Source organism: Gouania willdenowi, chromosome 7, assembly GCF_900634775.1.
Source record: "Gouania willdenowi chromosome 7, fGouWil2.1, whole genome shotgun sequence".
NCBI classification, from domain to species: domain Eukaryota; kingdom Metazoa; phylum Chordata; class Actinopteri; order Blenniiformes; family Gobiesocidae; genus Gouania; species Gouania willdenowi.
The window spans coordinates 39,737,901-39,754,850 of record NC_041050.1 but is presented as its reverse complement, the minus strand read 5'-3'; the positions used below and the strand labels follow the sequence as shown (position 1 = coordinate 39,754,850).

Below are 16,950 nucleotides of genomic sequence, written 5' to 3'. Positions count from 1 at the left end.
TTACAGGTACCGTCCAAAATGGTAGCAGTTTTTTTGACAAATTGACCAGTTTAAGTTATAGAAAATAATAAAGCTTCAAAATGCTGCCACTTTTGCCCAGTTTTTTTGAAAACGTTGCTGCAAAACCAGGCATTTTAGAACGCAACAACCACAGAAATTGGCCGCGAAATCCTGGATGGACTGATTGTTATTGTCCATCATAGAGAAAAGGACCATGACCTGCTTATAATGTGGTGCCAAACATCGTTTGTTTGTAGCGTCTGGTCCCCAAATTCATTTACTTTTAAGAGTTATTGCTGAAATACTGAGTGGAAAATTTTGATGGAAAGAATTTTTGTAATGTTGAGTGCCCTCATCAAACTGACTCTCAGATCTTTATTACTAAAACCACAAAAATAGTGACACACACAGAGCTACACGGGACCAAAGAGAAGAACAGCCTGAGTCACAACAGAGCAAGAAAGAGCAACTTTACCTCTGGACTGTAACAGAAGGAGTGGCAATGGAAGAAAGAGGAGGGTGTGAGTACTTGTGTGTCACATAGAGCTCTGCTTTCACGCCTTGCCGAGCTCTGAAAGACTCTCTGCCACAAAGAACAAGAAAAAAGACAGAGCGTAAAAGTTAGGGCGAAAACAGAAAGAGACACAGGGAAAAACGGACAGAGGAAGAGTAGGGGGAGTGACACCAGAGATAAAGAGTCAGCTGAATGCAGCTTGTGTCTTCTGTCCCACCCCCTGACTGTCTTCCCCTCCTATCTGGACGGACGGACGGGAGGGAAAGGAGGAATAAAGAGAGAGAGAGAGCTTCAGCCACGCTCCCTCTTCAGCTCAGGACTCAGGAATTTCTGGACCTTGGGAGTTGTGGGACGAGAACCCACTTGCTCTGGTGCACGTGCTGGTGTTCTGGTGATAATTCACACATCAGCAGGACATCAGAGACCGGACAAATCCCATAGATTCCTTATTTCTGTGGACTACTTGCTTTGCCCCATGTTGGCACCTGCCAACAGGACTCAGAGGCTGAAGGACTAGAACAGGACAAGTGCTGACGAAACCGCACAAGAAGGTGAGATTAGTGACTAAACGACATCTCGTGCTGTGTTAGTCATGACTGGAGAGGAACATTTTCCATAACTGAGTAACTGATGCAGAGACTTGGCTTGGTTTGGTGAGGATTGACATGTGGATGCTTTACTTCATCTTTAATTCACTTCATGATAAAAGCCATAATACACATGTTGTTATTGAAGCTTTTCATATTTTGGAGCATTGATTTCTGCAGTTTCTCCAAAAACCCACTGCATGCTTTTTTAATAGTTTGGTTAAACGATTTGATGAATTTTCCAGTTCAGAAACCAGGAAAGTATTTCACTTTTGGAATCGCTTTTTTCCTCGTATGGCATTTAGAGGGAATTACAGTCACAATTTCCTCCTCAGTTTGGTCCTAATAGAAAACAACAGGAGGCACTTTTTATTCAGGCTTTGCTTCTTGTTGAGTCAGTAGTGATGTGTCATGTCTCCTCTTTCTAACATTTATTCCACTTTTGAAAACTGTAGTTGTGTAATCTTATTTGCTTGTGCTTCAGGTTTTTACTGAAATCCCCTAAATAATGATAGATGCGTACCCCATAACTGTGTGATTATCTGCTGTCCCACTGCTGTGAACCTATACCTGTATATACTGTATATATATACTGTATATATGTGTCTGTGTTTTTGTGTAACCATCATACTTTCCTACTGTGAGGTGATGCTCTGTGTTATGGGTGTGTAGTTTTATTATAACCCTTAATAGTGAGGATGCAGTGGCAACTTCACTATGATCTGTTTACTTTATTATTCCATTTTTTTTTATCAATAGTTCATGTACTCAAACTATTCCCACAATGTTCAACCAATTTCAACAAGTAAAGTATCAAAATGTTCAGAAAATTCAGGATATCTCTGCTATGTTCAAGTTTTTCTGTAACTATTCAAATTTTTTGTTAAAGAATTTTCCCGTTCATTTGTTCAGCCATTCTTCAACCTTTTTAACCTTTTTTTAACTGGCTAGGTTAATGATAATGCTACGTTAATGCTAATGCTAGGTTAATGCTAATGCTAGGTTAATGATAATGCTACGTTAATGCTAATGCTAGGTTAATGATAATGCTAGGTTGATGCTAATGCTAGGTTGATGCTAATGCTAGGTTAATGCTAGGCTAATGCTATTGCCAGGTTATTGTTATTGCTAGGCTAATGCTAGGTTAATGCTAATACTCAGTTAATGCTAATGCTAGGTTAATGCTAATGCTATCGCTAGGCTAATGATGTTGCTAGGTTATTGATACGCTAATGCTAGGTAATGCTATTGATAGGCTAATTATAATGCTACATTAATGCTAATAATAATGCTACATTAATGCTAATTCTAGCTTAATGGTCATGCTTGGCTAATTTTAATGCTAGGTTAATGTTATTGCTAGGCTAAAGCTAGCTAATCCTAGGATACTGCTCGCTTCTCAAACATTGCTGGGGCTCTTTTTAGGTGAGCAACAATTGCTTTATATTGTTTTATGTTTGAGATAAATACAAAAATTCAATGAAATGCTAATGTTAGGCTAATGCTAGCTAACGCTAGGCTAGTGCAGTGTTCGATGACATGGGCCAGCACCTCCTATCTATCTATCTATCTATCTATCTATCTACTGTATCTATTTATTCTCACTTGCATTTTCTTCAGGACAGGCTCTTATTGTGGCTCATTTTGACTTTTAAAACAACTGTTCCAGTACAACACTACTACCCCATCCCAATAACCTTATTGATTTGTTCTCCAATGAGTAAAAAGTCATTCCAGTATAAACACAAGGTGCTTTCCCTGAGTTGAGTTCTAATGAGAACAGATTGGAGCTCCTTTTAAGAAAAGAGCTATAAAAATACAGATATGTTTAAGAAATAAACACCACATCTACTGTAAAAATATCATCTTCCCTCTTTATAAAGTTGGGCTTTTAGAAGACGTAATTACTCTCAGGTCTGCATGTACATGCTGTAATATGCTCACTTAACATTTTCTACAATTAAAGAACATTTAAAATATCACCACACACACAATTCTCAGGAACTGTAAGATTTTTTTTTTGGGCAAAAATCAAATAAAAACTATCGTTGAACTAGATTTATTGACAATGGATTTTGACTTGTTCCCATATGTTTAAATATTGGGTTTGGTGATACAGATGTATTTTTGTAGGCTATAACAAGCCCATATTTCAGAAAGAAGAACATGTTTATGTCCAAATGAAGTTATTGTAAGGCGTGTTTACACTTGTACACCCTTGTTTAATGAAATATGTGCTTATAGTGTGCTCAGATTATTCAAGGTATTCATATCATATGTGAATGCATGCACAATGTCAATATTTGATTATATAAATTAAAAACAGTCAATTAATTGACTGTATGTTAGCATATTCATTTTTGGGGACCTGTTGTGAAATGATGCACCTAAAAAATGAGTCATTAAATTAATAATTATTCAAATTTGTATTAAATGAAGACTCTGATCTTTACAGTATCATGTTATTACAGCAATTTTACTCATATATAACGAAATTTTTAAAGATGCTGTTTGTTTTGACAAAATCATCACACGAGGAAAAGAGAAAAGAGACTAAAGTCTAAGATGGATCAAAAGAGACCAAATACTGGTGGATTTATGAATAAATATCATGATGAAGATCCTCCTGGATGATCAAACCTCCATGGAGGTTCAGAGAGAGATTAGAAAACCAAGGAACCACTGGGAGAACCTTAGAATGTAGGAAGTTTCATCATCTGGTCTAGACCTCATCACCTCCGTCTCCATGACAACAGACAGAATAAAGCTGAGTCAGCATGGGATCATGGGATGGAAACTATCAGTTATTTATTAAAGTGTATATTTAATATTTATTTATCTTTTTTCTCTTCATTTTTTCTAATTTCTGAGATATTTTTGTTATTGTTTCAATGATGGAAATATTTTAAAAAGGTTTACATGATATTTTTCAAGGATAGATTGTTATAATGCATACATTTTTACATTTTTTCATTAGATTAAAAACAAGTATGAAGAGGTCGGCCCAAGTTTCCCTAGATACTGTATGTGGTGGTTCTTAAATGACATTATATTTCCTTCATCTAACAAAATACATCTAGAGAGTCAAAGGCACTGTTTGCAAAGACAATGTTTTACATAACAATGTTAGAATATTGGCATCAATAATTACTATAGATAGCTGATGGTCTTTAAATATCTCTGTAATGAGTCTCTGCTTGGGCTGCTCATGCTAATCATTGTGTATTTTAAAAACAGTGTTGATAGTGCGTCAGACTGTTTCTTTTCTCCCAGGACAGGCTGTATTTATAGAACACGTCTAATCACTGCCTGGTCGCAGGCTGTATACGTGCCATCATTTTACATCAGTGTTGCGGGCTAGTGCGTACCTTAATATCTCGTGTGGGTTCAAGGTGGGCCCGCTGATGGCCTACTGATTAATTGAGCACCTATAGGCTGGATAAGTATAGACTGATCCCTCACCACACCTTCAAACCCATTAACCTCCAGCTCAACTCTTCCTTTGGCAGAAAAACACATTAACCTTTCTTTTAACCCTGGAAATATCAACCAGGTCAGTAGAAAAAACAGGATAACTACAGTGTGTCTTAACTTCTGTCTATTTCTCTGTGTGAGTTGCCTGCTCGTCTCTCGCTCTTTCTTTTGGGAAATAACAAAGGAATGAAGGAAGTAAAGTGATTCCTAGAGCTGAGGAGACAAGGTGAGAAGAGAGAAGGAGCACACCGCCACCACGTTGGTTTTCCTTTGTTTGAAATATTTAATGAGTGTCTCTGCTCTCTTAAAATATTGACTTATTCCGATATAGCCGGAGGGGACAGAAGGGAGGAGGTTGTGTTCTCGTTTAAATGAAAATGCAAAAGGCTGTTAGCATCAAACTTTCATCGTCTTCATTTTATTCACGCGAAGCGCAGAGCGGTAAGGTTATGTTTGACCCTCCGTTTATCCGTCATTCTGTCCGTCAGTTAGCGACATAACTTGAAAAGCTATGAACAGATTTATATGACATTTTCAGGAAAATTGATAAATGGGACAAGGAAGAAGGGGATTACATTATAGGGATGTTCTGGTGCCAAAAGAAAAAATATATATATATATATATATATACATATATATATATATATATATATGTATATATATATCCCATTAATTTTCCCATCCACACCGTAGAACTTCTTGTTGATGATGTCATAGTTACTTTCAGACCACTACACCGTTACGATGGCCAAGTTTGTAAATATATTAAAGTTTTTTGTTTTACTTTTGAAATAAAAAAGAAAAAGAAGAATAAAAATATAACTGTCCCTCACAGAGCGTGACTTGTGACAAGGTTGCAATATTTGAACAACTATATGACAATCAATAATATCATTGTTATTTCAAATGCTAAAGGTATGTTTTGATTATCAATAAATTGAATAGTGTATATAAAATCAATGTAGGACTACGACATCGGGTGGAAATCACATTATGGGTGGAAATAGGCTGCTTGGTGGAGGTCTGCGTTCTCTGGGCCGTTGCATTCTGTCCGCGGGGGGAGGAGCCTGATGCCTACGCACAGGTGATTGTGGATCAGTTGGATTTCAATGAGAAGATTCTGAAACAGGCTGAGATGTTCCTGCTGAGTCTCCTCATCATCCAGTCTGTAGAAGACTCAGATGGAGAAACAGAACGCAGCCAGAAGAAGAGGAGGAAAATAACAATAAGGGAGAGGAAGTAGAAGGGGGAAAAGGACAAAGTGCAAGTGGAAGTGGAGGAGAACCCTGACATAGATCAGATGCAGACTGATGAGTGTCAAGTTTTTCCAGAGATGCCTCAGAACGCCACTCAGGACGACAGACGGAGCGCTGACTCTCCTGATCACACTCCACCAGTTTGTCCTTCTGTAGACGAGCAGAAACAACAGGAAGTGGAAGAAGCAGAAGAGGAAGTGATGGAGGGGGAGAACGTCTCTGAGGTTAGAGGTGGACACGCAGCGTACTGTGATGGACAGGAGGACGGAGTCCACGGAGCCACACCTCCTAACAACACAGCAACGGCAAATCCTCGCAGGATGAGAACGAGGCGTAACGAGATATCTGCAGAGCGAACTCACGGCAGCAGGAAGCTGGAGCGCTGCTACTTGTGTCTGTAGGACGTCCCTCTGAAGGACTAAACCACCCATGTGGAGCGATGCATCCAACGACACGACAACGGCAACTTTAAATTGTATTTTAAATCAGTCTGTACTCGTTAAGTTGAAATTTGTTATTTCATATTGTTTAGTATCGGGATATATCGTATTGTGACATGCGAATCATAAATCGTATGACGTATTGTCAGATTCATGGCAATGCACAGCCCTACTATGGAGTCTAAAATAAACCAGGATTCTTGGCATTGATGTTCAAGTTTTTGACAGTAATAGATAAACACATTAAATAGAAATATTCTTTTTTTATCATATTGTGCTTAATTTAATCACAACCAAAAAGCAAATCCATCTATATAGTTAATGTAAAAGTCTGGACTAGATTTTGACCAGATCTGTTATCAAACTATTTTGTTATTTCTTTTGACTTTGTAAAAATATATGAGCTCTAAGAAAGATAACAGATCACTGTGTTTAGCATGTCATTGGATATCCCAAATAATGGGTGGATGGGTGGAAAAAGCGACGGGTTGAACCTGAGGTCAGTGGAGATAGTTCCCCCTAATTTATCACTGGGTTAACAAAGGACAGACAAACAAAGGGGAAGAGATACCTGGAGTAGTTCAAGCTCAACCTTTCAAGGTGAAGAATGCTAAGTAGGGCAACAACAAGTAGTGCAAAAAGTGTCAAAATGACAAAAGAATCATTTTTGGTGCCAAAAGATGGTAGTCAACATGAGGTTTACCAGTAGTGGGTGGCGTGGGAGCTGTGTCTCAGATACGGGAAGGATGTAAATTGGGATGCATCATCAGTAGTGTTTCTTTGAATCTTTGAATGAGGGGGTGTTTCTGCCTTTTTAAAACTAGACATCAAAGGTGGTCAGCTACAGGGTGATCAAGCCTGAGCTGTTTCTCACTCTCTCCTATTATGCACAGTGTACGGGGAAGTTCTGTTTTATTTTCCCTTTTTTAATCAGTACCGTGGTAATAACTGTTGTGCACTTGGACACAAAAAGGACTTCCAGGCCCTGTTTTTAATCTGAATAACCCAGAAACACATTCATCAGCTGCACATCTATTTAATACAGGCCATTTGCTCAGATGCTCCAGTTTTTACCTGAGGACCCCTGCTGCCACTTAGCTGCCCCCGATGTTGCCTGTGTGCTTCCACTTGGTAACCATAATCACCGTCCAATAAAAAAAAGTTCTTTAACCAAACGTAGCGCGTAGCGGCACATGAAGATGCTCACAGATCATTCTACATGTGTGCGCACAGACATGAATAGAAAAAAAGGGTTTTTTCAACCATGTGTGTTTCTTTGAGGGTTTTTTTTTAAAATTCCTATTCAAGATACTTTGATAAGAATGACTGTGTATTGTTAATATAGGCTACAAAGTTTCATTTATTAACATTTTTATTTGGGATTTTTTTGGTAAAACTTGCGGTTAGTTTTATACATAAAGGCTGACATAACGCTGTCATTATTATGACATCACACCTGGCATTATAATGAATAAAATGTCATGAAGGCTGTCATTAAGTGATGATTGTTACCTTAACACTAACGCATAGGCGGAGTTTGAGATTCTTGCTGGGGGGGAAACAAAAGAAGAAACTAGTAGATTACCAGAACTACATCCAGACAAGTGCGCACTGAGCACAGAGTTTGGTTGTTCTCTGTTCCAGTCCGCTTGTTTTCTCAGGGCATCACTACAAACAACAGACTTATGAGTCTACGGGGCACCCACGGTGTCCGCCATGTTGTAAACAAAGCTCTGAGCTGCTACGGGAAGCAGGAGGGTCACATGTCATTGGCTGCTTTCAAACTATTTTACTTGATTTTATTTTGTAAACCTTTGAATTTTTATTATTTCCTAGTCACTGTGATTTTGGTACTTAAATATTTGTATATTATGTACATTATATTAAGAATTGTATTTTTTCAAATGATTTTGGGAAAACTGAAAATTTTCCCCCCCGTAAACTCCATGTATGTCCAAACCCTAACCAACCCCACTAGATCTCTTCACCTAACCCAAAAAATGCCAACATAGCTCCAAATGTGTCATCATTTAGCAAATTACATTTAATAACAGCCTCCATGACACATTATTCATGCTAATGACAGATAAAGACAGTGAAATGTCAGCTTTTGGTATAAAACTTTATGTAAAGTGTTACCTTGTCTTAAACACTGATCTAAGGTTTCCTCCTAATTCCTTTTTCACTTCTTAAATCAGAATCACAGAGCAGCCTTTTCTTTTTTTCAGTTGACCTGCCACTGCACTGCTACGAGTGTGTGTTAGTAGTCCAAACCTGTCATGTCCTCTCACCTTGAGCAGTCATGCAGTGTTGAAGGTGAGCTCTGAGTGGTTAGCTTACAGAGAAAGATGGGAAAATAATGAGATGCTCAGCATCCTTCTCACATATCCACACACACTTCAGTGCCCTTAAAGTGACACACACACACACACACACACACACACACACACACACACACACACACACACACACACACACACACACACACACACACACACACACACACACACACACACACACACACACACACACACACACACACACACACACACAGCCTGTCAGATGAAGCACGTTACAGAGTGTGAACATCAGCCTAACGCTACTCTCACTATTGTCTACCTGCCACTCACTCACTATAGCTATATGTTAAAAACATGTTCACTTCTAGAAGATAGCATGTACGTGTGTAAACGCTGGTAAATAAACCAATAGTTCCCACTCAAAATCAAGAAATCCAAGATGGCCACCATCAGTATTACCAATTTTGATATTTTATCATAACTTTGGTTCTTTTTGACATAGAAACAGGTTTTCAGGGTCATGGAATTCAATAATATATCTATAAATACTGTAAATTGTCATACACAGTTGTGACTGCAAAGAAATCACAAAGATACCTTTTAAATGGTGAATGATTGAATTTAAATCCCCATCAAAAGGTGAATTAATATCTCTATTTTCATTTATTTCTCAGGAAGTTTATATCCAGTGTGATCCTGGTGCATAAGCATTAATCTGATGATGTGTTTATTCTGCAGCACTCGCCAACATGTACATTCATTAAACTCAAACTTTTGATGTTGGTCTCTGATTAATATTCAAATAAACGTAACGTTTCAAATATTTTCAGAATTGAAATGTTGTTTTTCCTGTGTGGATCTCATTAAAAATGGATTCAGAATACTTAAAAAAAAAAAAGTGTACAAATGTTCATGTTTTCTTCCAGAAGTGAACATCTTAAAAAATAATATTGCTACAGATCTGCTGGACTACTACCTTCACACACACACACACACACACACACACACACACACACACACACACACACACACACACACACACACACACACACACACACACACACACACACACACACACACACACACACACACACACACACACACACACACACACACACACACACGTGTCCATCATACCTGCTGCAGTCTGACTCTAATGAGACCACTGGAGATCATCCTCCACACATTCACATTTTATGTTTTACACATTATTGACAGTCCTGATGTGGTTTTTTGTCTGTTTTTACTTAACTTTACTTTTTGAAAACATTTCTTTTCTTTTTGTTTTCCTTTGTGCATTGAGTTGTTGTCTTTTTGTATGAAATGCCTCACATTCTCCTCCCTGTTATGAACTCTTCTTTCCCTTTTGTCTGTGTTGCTCTTCTCTCTCCTACGTTATGGATCCCCATCCTCACCCCCATCCTCACCCCCATCCTCACCCCCATCCTCACCCCCATCCTCACCCCCTCCTTTAAAAAAGAAAGATGGGAGAGAATAAAGAGGGATTTTTTTGTGAAACACTAACTTCATTATTAATGTCATTTTCAATGTTTTTGAATTAATTTGTTAGTTTTGTTAGTCTGTTGTGCTCAGTGCATCAACTGTCGTCATTTTTCAATCGTCAGTTTTTGTGTTGAAATTCAAAACAAACAAACAAACAAACAAAAACAGAAAAAGTAAAACACTGGTTATTTTGATCATCACTATTTCTTAACTTCCACTTTAGTAAGAATGGTATTACCCATAAAAAAACAACTTGATTTAAAACTTATCCTTGGAGTAAATTTGACCCCATTCAAAATTTATCATTCAAAAAATTTTGCTTCGTATTTCATGCCTTTTTCTAATTTGATGGGTACAATCGATTAAGCATAAAATGATCATGGTGGTATTTTTTCAATGAGCTGAACACATACTGTACATAGTGGTGTTCCTCTGTTTTATATGTTATGTGTAAAACAATAATCTCTCTCTCTCTCTCTCTCTCATTGTTCTCTTAGAGAAGATTTCCGGTCAATGAGGTTTTTGAACAGCTCTTTCACAGTGAAAGTGACTTTATAGTGAATAACACCAAATATGTTACAAAAAAAGAAAAATAAGTAAATTAATATGTGTAAGACAGGATGGGGGGGGGGGGGGGTGTCACCAACATCAATCAATATGGTTCATTCTGTGTGAGTCATTCCAAATTTGAAATAATTTGGAATAAATATTTTTCAAGATAAACTAACTCTACACTACTCTTGTGCTCATTAATATTGTCAGTATATTTGAGAAGATTTGGATGAAAACTATTCAAGATAAATTCATTTTAATGTAAAAGTTTGTCCTGATGGTGGCGCTAGAGAACAGATCAATGTTTCATTATGAAAGGATTATTTATGTATTCTACAAATAAACAAAGTGTCTGACACAATAAAAAAAATGTGCAATATTTGAGGATAATAGGAGAGTTAACAAAAAACACAGTTATGTACATTCTAGATTATTAGTGAATAGTTGAATTAAATATTGTAAATGGAATAAATGTATGTCATGGTTCTCTTCTTATTCTGAATGCAGCAGCTTATCTACTTCTTATTCTAATCACTTAGGAACAGTTTGGGATTCACTGAGCACATCCATCTTATTGGTTGACCTGCTGAACACATTATTAAAAGCACGTACGCTCAATCAATATGATGATGAGCTTTATAATGAAAACACAGGATTTGGCCCATAATCAGCACAGCTAACTGAGCTAACTGAGCTAACTGAGCTAACTGAGCTAACTGAGCCCATCTAAAGGTCATTCCAATAGTTGCCATTTGCTTTTTATCCACTAAAATCAATAAAACCAAAAGTATAATTAGAATACAAGCTAAGTTTAAATTCTACCTGTAGTAGAAATGTATATAACAACAAATGTGTTTAATGTATTACCAACAAACAAAATATGTATATATATGTTTTATTTATTTATTTATTTTTATTTCTATTTTTTCTACCTTTGGGCATAAACTATGCCTATTATGCACTTTCTTTGATCAGCACGGCCTTTAGCTTTAAATAAATGGTGCATTGTGGGAGGTAGAGGCATAACAGGTGTGTTTACATTGTGTAAGTGTAGTTTTCAGCAGCCGTGACGAACCTCTCCCTCAGTGATAAAGTGCAGCATCCAGGTTGTATGTTTGGAGAGGATTAAATATCACCAACTACCGAACAAACAGAGCTGTTGTCAGCAGCAGAAACGAGCCATGGCTGAGTAGTTAGGCGTTGGAAGTGCACAAATATGGTTAGAAACTGTGATGAAAGCTGCGTGAAAGGATATGTGTTCATATAAGTGTTTATCCTGTACTGATATTATGGAGCTGACGTCTGGATTAACTCTGAAAAGTCATTTCAACCCTTGCGCACTTTTTTTAAATTTACATATACTTGTGTTCATAAACGGTATGTCTCATATTATTTTTACTTCCACTGCATCAGATATTTTCAACTACTTCAGACCTTTCCATGAATATAAAATGTATTATAATTTAAAAAAAAATTGTATGGACGTTTTTTCATGACTTCTAATTTTTTCAGCGGGAAAAACAACTTATGCAGTATTTCCAAAAATGTTACAGCCTTGATTGTATCATTAATTGATAGCGAAATTCAATTTAATGGATTATTTTTGGCACAAAGAAATTATGATTGTACACCTTGTATATTTTGCAAGATAAATAAATCCTGACATTCATTGAAGTTGATCTAATACTTAATGCAATGTTCTGTAGGGGTCATTACACCTGAAACATACTTTAACTTTATTTTGAAGGTAGAGGCTTTGATCTATTAGGTATTACTTGAAAACCATTGTGATATGTCATGATTACAGTATATGAAAACAATGTGGTTACAATGGGAGTCATTGGGACAAATTTGATGCATAATATACTGTATCTCCTTTTTCTAACACTTCTAATACACAGGACTTTAGAATTAAGCAAATAAAAAAACACAACAGTGGCAAAATTTCATACAACTAACGTTAAAAATGACCAGAATATTGAGAGGCAAACAAATAAAAACACTTAAAATGTCTCTTTTGGTCACAAAGATGCTCCGAGGGTTAATGTGGGGGTTTTTTTTTATTAAAAAGGTTCACATGTTTTGTAATACATTAAACACATTTTTTTGTAATATACATTTTCACTACAGGTTCCCTCTAATGGTTCAGATACTTACCGCCCTCTGCCTATGCCCTTGGCCTTGTCCCGTCTCAGCCCGTCACCTCAGCGCCCCCCACCCACGCCCACCCTACTCTCCACCATCACCATCCCCATCCCCCAGCCTCTTGGCAGCGCCTCAAGGCAGGCTAATTGACTCTGTCCCAGGAGGTGGGGATCATGCCACATTTCTAATTTGGCTTCCCCTCCTCCAGATAAAAGCTACATCCCTCCATCCTTTAACCAGAACCTTCCAGTCAGACACTTCCTGTAGATCTCATGCTAGTTTGAGCCTTTTTACTTCAAACAAATGTTCTTTGTGTTGGACTTGCTTTCCATAATTTCTATAAATATAGACATTATATAGTAGAGAATAAATGAAAGTAGAGATAGACACAGTCACAGAGTAAAGCACCCCGCCTTTATCCACCATGGGGTTCACCTTCAGAGAGCCTCCATCTCCACCAGCTGCACCTGGGGACTGTGATGGGAGTGTCACTGTGTGTGTGTGCGTGTGCGTGTGTGTGTGTGTGTGTGTGTGTGTGTGTGCGTGTGTGTGTGTGTGTGTGTGTGTGCGTGTGTGTGTGTGTGTGTGTGTTCAAACGTCTGATGCTCTGTGGTTAGGGCGTGTCAACCTCAACACTGAAATATGTTTTATAGGTCAAGTATACAAATATTAATCAGATAAATGAATGTAAATAAATGACTTTTCTGTGCAGTAACGCTATATAATATCTGAGAATTGTTGGTATTGAAATATTCAAATTTGAGAGCATTTTTGAAGGAGTTTTATGTGAGAGAGAACCTGAACTATGAATACTCTCAATAACTGTCTACACATGTAAAACTAATGGTGCGGGGGCCAAATGCGGCTCTTTGGAGCATCCAATTTGGCCCGCAGTAGAAAGTAAACATGAATCATTGTGTAAATGAAACTCAACTATATTTGCAGGTGCTCACAGTTTTCCTGGTGCTTATAATGCACGATTGTAGTCATTTTTAACGTTAAACAGTTGAAAAAACTAAAATTTCTTACACAATCCTTTAGATATGACAATATTTACCATCATTTTATAGAAAATTGTCAAAAATATAAAGAAAGTTAAAGTGTAGATCCTGTTGGGACTGATATCTGTCACTTATTGCTAGAATATTGTCGGTTTCTTACATAATTTGTATTTAATGTATATGTAGAAGTGCAAACCAGGGCACAATAATGTTAAAATGACTTGTTTTCCAACATAAAATCTGTGGCCCACGTGAGGACAAACTGCTCCATATTTGGCCACTTAACTAAAATGAGTTTGACTCCCCTGATCTAGAGTTATTTGATTTTATTTATTTATTTTTTAACAAGTAAAAACAAAAACACATAAAATAAAAGAAATGCCACTAAAACACAATTTATGAAGATTTCAATAAAACATTTACACGTTCAAAAATGAGTGGGAAAAAGTCTGACTTATTTAATCCTATCCCTCTTATAACCAGTGCAACCAATTTATCTATGAGCTACTTATATATACACATATATGCATACCCCATACATACATTTATATACATAAACAATGTACACAGTAATATTATATACAAGTTATAATGATAATGTAAGCTCCCTATATACAGTACATATGAACACAATAATAACTAGGCAAGACCTGTATTTGCAAGGAGAATAAGTATTTGGCATTTGAAAATTGAAACTTGACAAGTTAAGTTTGTTCTTTTTACTAATTAAATTTAAAGTAATAATGACTGACCTTGACCTTAAATATGTAAAAAATGACATTGAAAGCAAATGTTGTTCAATGGTACCAGTCTAAGCACTTTATCTCGATTTGTGGCCCAGTTAGAGAGAAAAAGTGTTTGTTTTTGTTTTTTTTTGTGACGTCATGAACTTCGACCCCTACCAATCTTTTTACGGGTAGGTCGTACAGCTTTGGTCCAACAAAATAAAATACTCCACTTGAGATGAACTTTTCATAAATGTAAACATCGAACTTGTACAACAAATATTTGTAGAGATATGAACAAATTTGTTTTTTGACACTCATCACAACCTTGACCTTAGCACCAAAAAAGGTGGACGACACATCGTAAACATTGTCCCTATGAGATGACGTACGTGTCATTAGTGCTGCATTAATATAGGAGGAGTTACAGGATAAAGGGGTTGAGGAAGAAAAATAATAAGAATTTTCAATTGCCAAATACAATTACATAAATAAAGGTGCAGACCTCACCTATATTGACATTACTGCCCTGGGTCAACATGCTGCTCCTCAGCTTTATATTTGTTTAAAATCTGTTTTTTTTTAATTTATATTTAAAGTTGTTAATGTGTTTACTGTGTTATATTTCATCTGTTTAACATTTTAACACCTGACGTTGATACACATGTTTTTCAACACTATTTAAATTCTGTCCCAGTCTTGAATTATTATGGCATCCTGGCAGGTTTTCTGTATAAAATATGTTAGGTATGAGGCCGTAGCTAAATGAAATTCACATTTCAGATGTGCAGGTCTTCTTCCTGGAGGCTCAGGGTTGGATGGTTCCATGGAAAACACCTCAGACCTGAGCTCTGAATGCAACGCAGACAAAAGGAAAAAATACGAAACTAAACGTTACTGGATAAATACTTCTGGGCTTTTTCTTCAGTTATACTTACTTTGACACTTTTTCATCTTGCGTATGAACTGTGATGGAAACTCCAGCCACATGTGTTTTTACTACGAACGACTGAAACTATAAAGTGTTGTTGATGGATGTAATCTGCAAACATTAGTGTGATGATGGGTGCTGAGAAAATGACAGCTATCGTGTTACCACAGATAAAAATAAAAAATTAAAAAAAGAACTAACAATAATCAGAAATGGCTGTACTCCTGAATCTGTCTTTATCAAAGCATGTATCGAGTTTCACTGTATGGCAGTAAAGTCACTGTAATATTTTGTCAAAAGCATTCATTCATGTATTCATTATACATTAGCGCTGCTGCGACTTTATTGCGTTAATTGCGAATAATTAATTACCAAAATACATTTAAATGGGAAAAACATGTCAAATATTAGACGATTAATTGAGATTAATTAATTACAACATTTCTAATTAATTAAAAAAAATTTTAATCGAGTCCCACCACTACTTCTTAGAATATAAAAACAATGGGTTTTTTTTCTATATCTATATTTCAAAATTTCCCCAGTGTGTGACCTGCTGAAACGTGTATTATATATATATATATATATATACAGTATAGTGATTGACTTGGGGAATATATTGTATAAAAGTCATGACTTGTCTCCAAACAAAGTGAGATTATTAGTGAAATCTAATAATAACTAAAAACAGTGAAAGATGAGAGTTAAACCTTTAATGCAAACAGACGTTTGTTTATATAATACCAACTACTCATTTTTATTCAAACAGGAGAGCTTTTCTTTAGTTTTCTGCTTTCTGTCTTTTCTCGTCACCCCCCCCCCCCCCCCCCCCCCCCCACTCTGTAAAAAGGAATGGCAGATTTAGGAGATCACAGAAGCAAAGTGATGAAGGATGAGACAGGAAGGTAATGGAGCAATTTAGAGCAGGTCAGAAAAAGCACCTTTAGTTCTAAAAGTGAGTGTCAGAGGTCAGTACCACAGGTAAAACAGATTATAGCTACACTTTTCATTTCTTCAGTCCAATAACTTCCTTTATTAAATGTGTGAATAAAGAATATCTTTAAGTGTCCACATTTACATCAGAGCTTTAATTCCCATTTTATTCAGAATAAAAGTTAAACCCTCTTTAAAAAAATTACAACAGACCTTGTAAACACCTCATTTCAATTGAAAATTGTCATTAATAATTAAATAAAAAGGCGATAATTTCCATGTAAACAGAAAGAACACTTTAATTCCAAAATAAAAAAACGTCATGCAACCGTGGTTATGGTGTGTGTGTGTGTGTGTGTGTGTGTGTGTGTGTGTGTGTGTGTGTGTCTGTCAGAGTAATGGTCATAGATGAAAGGCAGGGTTAATATAAGTGACCAGTTTTCTGCAGAAAGCTTAGACTGAGCAGTAATTATCAGTGAAAAAAAGAGAAACAGGCTGTGACATGTTGGGTGTGTTTCACCCACATACCTACGCACACACACACACGCACACACACAGGGTTAAAACAGAAGTACAATTATACGATGGT

The 16,950-nt window shown here is 36.6% G+C and overlaps 1 protein-coding gene across 2 annotated transcripts in view; it reads left to right on the top strand.

The window, feature by feature from the left end:
* Nucleotides 1-524: 524 nt before the first annotated feature.
* Nucleotides 525-16,950, top strand: part of sema3b (sema domain, immunoglobulin domain (Ig), short basic domain, secreted, (semaphorin) 3B) — a 92,031-nt gene continuing 75,605 nt past the window's right edge. For both annotated transcript variants that reach the window (XM_028453952.1, XM_028453953.1), the window contains exon 1: nt 525-1,065. The gene's annotated coding sequence lies outside the window, so the exon portion shown is untranslated. The remainder of the gene's footprint in view (nt 1,066-16,950) is intronic.